Source organism: Octopus bimaculoides, chromosome 14 (assembly GCF_046866305.1).
Source record: "Octopus bimaculoides isolate indiv1 chromosome 14, ASM4686630v1, whole genome shotgun sequence".
Taxonomy (NCBI): domain Eukaryota; kingdom Metazoa; phylum Mollusca; class Cephalopoda; order Octopoda; family Octopodidae; genus Octopus; species Octopus bimaculoides.
In genome coordinates, this window is record NC_142941.1 from 38,637,445 (window position 1) to 38,644,944 (window position 7,500).

Here is a 7,500-nt window from a genome sequence, read left to right on the forward strand (position 1 = left end):
ATTATGCGTCCATTTCCTCTGCAAGTGGTATATTATCATTATTATTATAGACATAAAGGAGGTGAATTCTTCAGAAATGGTGATCAGCTTTCAAATACATGTAAGCTCCTTGGATTTGAAGAAACTCCAAAACGAAGGAAGGGATTGAAGTAACAGCTAAGATATGACATTAGAAAATAATAAATTCTTTACACCTATTCAAAGAATCTTTCTTTTCAGCAGTGATGTTTGAAAGGTATCAATGAAGAGATCTTTAACGTGAAGGTTCCATGCTGGTTACTATAATTGTACAGCATTTATGTATCAGCATGAATAATAGCTGGCTTCAGTCTTCAATGAGTAAAAGTAAATGTCAAGGTAGTCATCTTGGGTGTTGAAAAAAAAATATATCAGAACGTACAGGTGTTCGTCCATTATTTTAATCCAGAGTATTGTGGATTCCTTATTTTTAGTTTTTTTTTTTTTAATGGAAATGGCTTTTAACACTTTTGTTCTATAATAATTGAAATACATAAAGAGGTTCCTACATGGAATGTATTAACTTTTTCCAGATTCCTGCAATGCATAAAATGACATTTTTTTTTCCTATTGTTTTCGGTTTCTCCATTTTTTATGGATGTGCTTAGAATGAACATAATTGTTTTGATAATGTTGATGAAAGAGAGGGAGTGAGTGAGAGAGAGAGAGAGAGAGAGAGAGAGAGACAGCAGACAGAGAGAAAGACACAAAGAGAGAGAGACAGAGAAAGACAGAGACAGAGAAAGACAGAGACAAGGAGACAGTATGCATTTATTAACTTTAGTATCTTCAGAATATATATACTCTTCTTTACATTTTCCATGATCTTCTCCCTCTATTTCACTTTCTCTCAACTTCCATCTGTGTTTATCTGTCTATCTGTCTATCTGTCTATCTTTTTATCTAGCCATGTATTTCATTATCTATCTATCTATCTATCTATCTATCTATCTATCTATCTATCTATCTATCTATCTATATATCTATCTATCTATTTGTCTGCTTGTCTGTCTATCTATCTGTCTATCTGTCTATCTGTCTATCTGTCTATCTATCTGTCTGTCTGTGTATGTCTGTGTGTGTGTGTGTGTGTGTGTGTGTGTGTGTGTGTGTGTGTGTGTGTGTGTGTGTGTGTGTGTGTGTGTTTCTTTGAAAATAAATTAACTTTATTTCTGACACAGCTCTATTTAATCAACCTACTCCAAATAGATTGTGTCAGATAAAAGATAAAGCATTTTACAGGATTCTTCATTTCTGGCAGAAATTGAATAAATGTGTTCACTCCTTTAGGTTACTAAATCACATACATTTGAAATGGTGATAAAAAAGACCCACCATCAAAATAAAGATTTTTAAAAATTCTGAAGACTATATCATATCCAATACAGAAGTGAGACAAATGACAGCCAATGGGCTACAAGTTGAAATTCACTGTTTGGCATTTTGTAGAGTTTCAGGAGTATATGAGACATTCTGGAATAGCTGTTTTGGTGTTGCCTATTTGGCATTGTTGATTCGATACTGATTTATTTGGCATCATATATTTTAACCCAAGGGTCATCAAACAGGGGTAAATTATCCCAAGTGGGCTAGAAATGAAATTTTTAGAAGTAATGAGGATTTGTTAGACGTAAGTAAAATTATATAAAAAAATGTGTTCCTAGTTACAACAAAAATTTTACTTCTTGCATAAAGAGGCAGTCAAAAAGTTGCTGCCTTTTGCAACAACCTACCTTTGCAATCAAAGATTTATCCAACCCAATGAACATAAAAATAAAGCAGTATAATCGATTGGACCCTGAAGATTGCATCCAAATTGCTCTGGCATCAAAATGCTCCAATTTTGAAGTAAACATAACGAAAATGAAACAACATTATTTCTCCAAAACCTGAAGTGAAAAGGTTTCTGGAAAAATCCTTTTGTTTCATAATGCGGATATTAATTCATTTTATTGCATTTGTTTTATACATTTTTATATTTGTATTTGTATTCTCCATATAAATAGATTCAATAAAACTTTGAATTCAAAGAATCTATGATTTTCTTCCTTTCAAATCAAGGGAGTAACATTGAAATAAATAAATAAACTTTGGGGTAATTGGTTAAATAAGTTCCTCGACACCTGTTTTAACCCTTTAGCAATCAGATTACTCTGTCAAATGTAATACTTATTTATTCATATTGTTTTGAATTAACCATGCACTATATTCTAGCAAAGAGATTGCAATGATGTGATTGTTTTTAAAATGACATTGTTGGAAAGGGGTGAGAGGTTATATCTGGTCAGTTTGGGCATTAAACAGGTAGAATATTTGGTCCAGATATGGCCTGTTTAAATGTTAAATTGTTAATGTTACTCTCAACTGAATGTTTCTCTTTCTCTCTCTCTCTCTCTCTCTCTCTCTCTCTCTCTCTCTCTCTCTCTCTCTCTCTCTCTCTCCTCTCTGTTTCTCTCTCTGCGTTTAAGTGTGTGGGTATGCTTCTCTTTTTATATTTGAGGAAAGGGAATTGTGTTCAGTTAATAAATTGTAATGAATCTCTCCCTTTCTCTCTCTCTCTCTCTCTTTATATGTAAGAGCATCTAGTTATGGTTGAACATGAAATGCCTCCCCCTCTCTCTTTCTTCATTTCTCTTTCTTTCCCTCTCTCTCCGTCTCTCTTTCTCTCTCACTCTCTCTCTCTCTACTTCTTTTCCCTCTCTCTTTCTCTCCTCTCGCTCTCCATCTCTGTTTTTTTCCCTCCCTCTTTCTCCCCCTCTTTCTAATGTATATATTTCTGCATGTATGTGCATGTGTGTATGTGTGGGGAGGGGTATGTGTACATGTGTGCACATGGGTTTCCTTCCAGAGCAAAAATGTGTTATTGACAAAACAAGTTGAATGTCCAGTCAGCCAAATCATCAGTATCCAAACAGCCACATTGAATTGTCTCATTCAATTCCAGGAAGAGACATTTAATTCTTCAGCAAGGTTTTGATATCAGGTTTCAGGATTTTCTAGACAAGTTACTAGCAATAAATAAGCTTCTTAAGGAAAAGATTGATCTCTCATTTTCCTTTTCTTTTTTTCTTTTTATTTACTGAGCAGTGTCTATAATCTTTGCAAGCTCTCCCAGACCAGTGAGATTTATGCCATTAATGTTACTCTTGGACATTTGTAAGTCAATACCTGCAGAAATTCCAGAATGTTGATGTTCTCGGAAGGAAGGGTTCAGTGTAGTAGGGTCTGGTGGGTTTTTACAAAACAAAATTAATGATAGAAAGAATGATGAGTAAGACTGGGATGTTTAAATGGCCGTGGCATGAACTCAACCAGCTCTGAAAAGCAGAAGCCATTATAATAGTACAAATGTAGAGAAAGAAGGCAGCATACTTGTGGGCCAAAGTTTGGAGCATTCTGTGAGTGACTTGGTTCTAATCAATCAGATGACTTTTTTCAGGATACAGTCTAAGATAACTATGTGTACAGTAACTAATCTGTATCAGATATGAGGGTAATCATTGTAGGCCTCACTTGAGCTTTACTTAATATTGCTGAAACTGGAGATAAATATCAGCCCTGCAGGTGTCATGATCTATTCCCTACCCCATCTCCTTAGCCTCTAACATGGTGGGCAGACCATGTAAACTATCCCACCTGATACCCTCTTCCTTCTGTTCTAGCAAAATCCTGTTCCGATCTGAATATAAACACCAATTTGTGACAGAAGAATTCTATTCTGGTTTGGACTAAAACACTAGTTTGTGACAGAAAAGTCCCCTTTTTGGTCTAGACATAAACAGAAATTAGGGACAGAAAAGTTCTGCTCTGGTCTGGGTGTAAACACTAATTTGTTCCAGAAAATGTCTTGTTCTAATCTGATCACAAACACCAATTTGTGACAGAAAGATACTGTTGTCAATATGCTTGGTTCTCTGCTTTGTCTCAAATTGACGTTTATAGTGTCTAATAGCACTTTTATATGTTTTGAAGAGTATATCTGGTCACTTATTGAACTATTTGGACAATACTTCTGATCAATTGATCACATATTGAACATTATAGATTTATACATTTGAAATAACATCATGAGGCAAACTAGTAGAATCGTCAAAATATCAGATGAAATGTCATGCAGTATTTGTTCTGGATCTCTGGACTGAGGGTTCAAATCCTGCTGTGCCTAACTTTGCCTTTCATCCTTCTGAGGTCAATAAATAAAGTTCTAGTCAAATACTAAGAGTACAATTCTTTTCACTCACTTTCTCGCTTTTTCCCTTTTTCTTTCTCTCCTCCACTTCTCTCTCTCTCTCTCACTTTCTCTCTCTCTCTCTCACTCTCTCTCTCTCTCCTTTCTTGCTCCTATTTGAAACAGAAAAGTAACACCACCCCACTACCACCTTCACTACCTCCACTACTGTCACTCTCAACACCACATCCACAACTGTCATCACCACCTCACCCATCTACATCATGAATATTGTAACTACCACCACCACCACCACCATTATCATCACCATCCCCATCCCCACATATTCATCCTCATCAAGATTAGGGCATTAATGTTTTTCATGTAGGCACATATGCTTGAATGAACCAGTAACATCTTTTTGGTGCATATATTTCTGATAATTGTGGCCTTAAAACTGATTGCAGTTCCTTATAGTAAGTGTTATAACCAAGACGTTTTTCTTAATAACCCAATTAAGTCTACTTTCCTGAATTATAGATAGATGCTGACAACTCATTGCTACTTTATGTGAAATTACTTAAAAATCCTTAGATTAAGCTAATGGATTTTCTTGCTTTTTTTTTTTTGGTTTTGGTTTTTGTTCTAAAAAGAAGACATCTACATCTTCGTGAATGTTAAGCCATTGAAATAACCTATCATTGCAGCATTTCCTCATTATATTAAGGAAACATTATCATACACTCTGCTCCTAAATGTGAACAGCACATGAAACTGTCAGCTGCCTCTAAATGGTCATGGTTGTTCAAGTTGCTAGAAATAGTTGTCAAATCTCTCTCAGACTACACATCACTATTTTAGGAAAGGACACATTTGATAGTATAGTCCTGGATTCCATGCACTTAGGGTGAAGATGGAAGGGCATAGCTGGAATGCTTTTAATCATAAATCTGCTTGATCAAGGATAAGTCAGAGCTAAGCAGCAACATGAACAAGAAATTTGACTAGAACCGTCAAAGTCACCACAAATTCTAAGTCATGTCATCACTGAGGTTATCTACTGGCAAACCCACAATATAATAAAGCTGGTATCACCAGATTAGACTTCTTTTTTTCAAATATATATATACATATATATATACATATATATATATATATACGTATATGTGATGGGGTGCTGAAAATTTCTTGGCTTTAAAGGTATTGTGAAAGGCTTTTTCGAGGTCTAACCTTCTGAGTTTTTTTTATAGGGCTTAGAAAAACTTAAGGATAGTTACGATAAGTGTGTGAATCTGAGAGGGGAATATGTGGAATAAAATCATGATTAACTGATCCTACTGTATTTTCTTTTACACAAAGTCAGGAACATTTCATCACCCCCTCATATATATATATATATATATATATATATATCACTTCCAATCACTTCAGCCCATGTAATGACACATGTGCTTTTCTCAGACTATTCTTTTCCTTCTACCATGACTTTTTCCTCTGTCCCCTTTCTGACAAAGAGCCGTACTCAGAACATCACAACCCTCATTTTTCCATTTTAAACTTACTCTGAGCATCAACTTAATACATCACTGTGTATGCCCTTTTGACTTTTGTTGTTTTACCTGTTGTATTTTTGTTTTTATTTTTGATTTACCTATATATGTGTCTGTGTATATATATATATATATATATATATATATATATATATATATATATATATGTCATGTTGAACCTTTAATCCCTACACATTTTTTTCTCACACTTCTTTTTTTGTTCTCTCTCCTTTTATTTCATCTCAGTCTTTTCTGTCAAAAAGCACAGGCTCGAAATATCAAAGACATTTCCATTCTTCTTCTTGAGTGTCACACTGATGTACCTGTTTGTTGTTCCTTCATCTGCCTTCGTCTTTTGTTTTCTGTAAATTCAAATATATATATATATATATATATATATATATATATATATATATATATATATATATATATACATATATATACATATATATATATATATATATATATATATAAACTAAAAACAGTCTCTGACTGAGGATGACCGTACATAGATCTCAAAGTAAAATACGGGAATATAAAAAAATAGCATAGAATGGGGGTACAAAGAGCAAAAAGTTCATTAGAGCACTGACCGTGGAAATACTTATAGAAAAGATACAATAAAGATATGTTTCAATGATAAGATAAAAGCTCCAACCTTTTAGAAAAAAGAAGATCCACTATATTAACAGCTCAGTACTGAATTTAATCCAGTAATTCCTTGTGTCCACCAGTTGTCAAAAAATGGTGAGTAACACACATACACACAGATATCTGTACATATACTTATTTTTATACACATAAATACATACACACACACTCAGAAGAAATTATGAACTTCCTCGTACAGGCACATGCATACCGACAAAAACGCAAACACACATACATAGACACTTACACACATATATGTATATACTACAAGTTTCTTAGGTCATTTTAGAGCTATCATAAAAGGTGACATGCAGTAGGATTGAGTCCCAGAACATGTCATTGGAAAGGGAACAACTTAATCACTCAGCCACACCTGCACTTCCCCCCAGCCATGCCTGTGCCTCTATATGCATGTATGAATGTATGTATGTATGTATGTATGTATGTATGTATGTTATCAATCAGTTTCATTTCTGTATTTCTTGTCCATAGTGAAAGAGCCGGACTCTAACATAGATTCAAGGCTCCTTCATTGGAACTTTTATCAACATCATCTAGGTATTTGTGCATATGTGTGTGTGTGCAGTATTTGGTGTTAGTGTATGCACAGATTTGTATGTTTGTTTTATGGATGCGTTTTAGATGCATGCATATGTATTTATGTGCTAAATTTTTGGAAAGTTTTACATATCTTTACAGTTCCATTGATGGCTTGAATCTGTAGTCTTCTAATCAGCCTTTTTCTTTCAGGTTTTGAGAACCCTAATTTTTCCAGGTTTTTGTTGAGGCAGTTCGTTACATATCCCAATGCCCCAACAATCACGGGTATGAATCTGAACTTGTAGTCTGGGTGGAGTATCTGTAAATTTCTCAGTAGCTCGGCATAGTTGTTCTCTTTTTCTCTAATCTTTAGTGGGATGTTGACATCCGCAGGACAGCTGATTTCTACTACTGTACAGAGTTTCTCTTCTCTGTCCCAGTATGTATGTATGTATGTATGCATGTGTGTATGTATGTATGTATGTCATTATTCAGTTTTATTTCAAAATTTCTTGCCAATGGAGAAAGAACTGGTTTCTAACCTAGATCCAACTCTCCTTCATCGGAATTTCA

The 7,500-nt window shown here is 34.5% G+C and overlaps 1 protein-coding gene and 1 long non-coding RNA gene across 4 annotated transcripts in view; both read right to left on the reverse strand.

The window, feature by feature from the left end:
- Nucleotides 1-7,500, reverse strand: part of LOC128246972 (protocadherin-18-like) — a 216,874-nt gene that overhangs the window by 143,860 nt on the left and 65,514 nt on the right. The gene's annotated exons all lie outside the window — the stretch shown is intronic.
- LOC149132689 (uncharacterized) overlaps nucleotides 1-7,500 on the reverse strand; it is a 15,935-nt gene that overhangs the window by 1,855 nt on the left and 6,580 nt on the right. The window contains exon 3 of the long non-coding RNA XR_016244390.1: nucleotides 1-6,098. This exon is cut by the window's left edge and continues 1,855 nt beyond it. This is a non-coding gene — a long non-coding RNA (uncharacterized LOC149132689). The remainder of the gene's footprint in view (nucleotides 6,099-7,500) is intronic.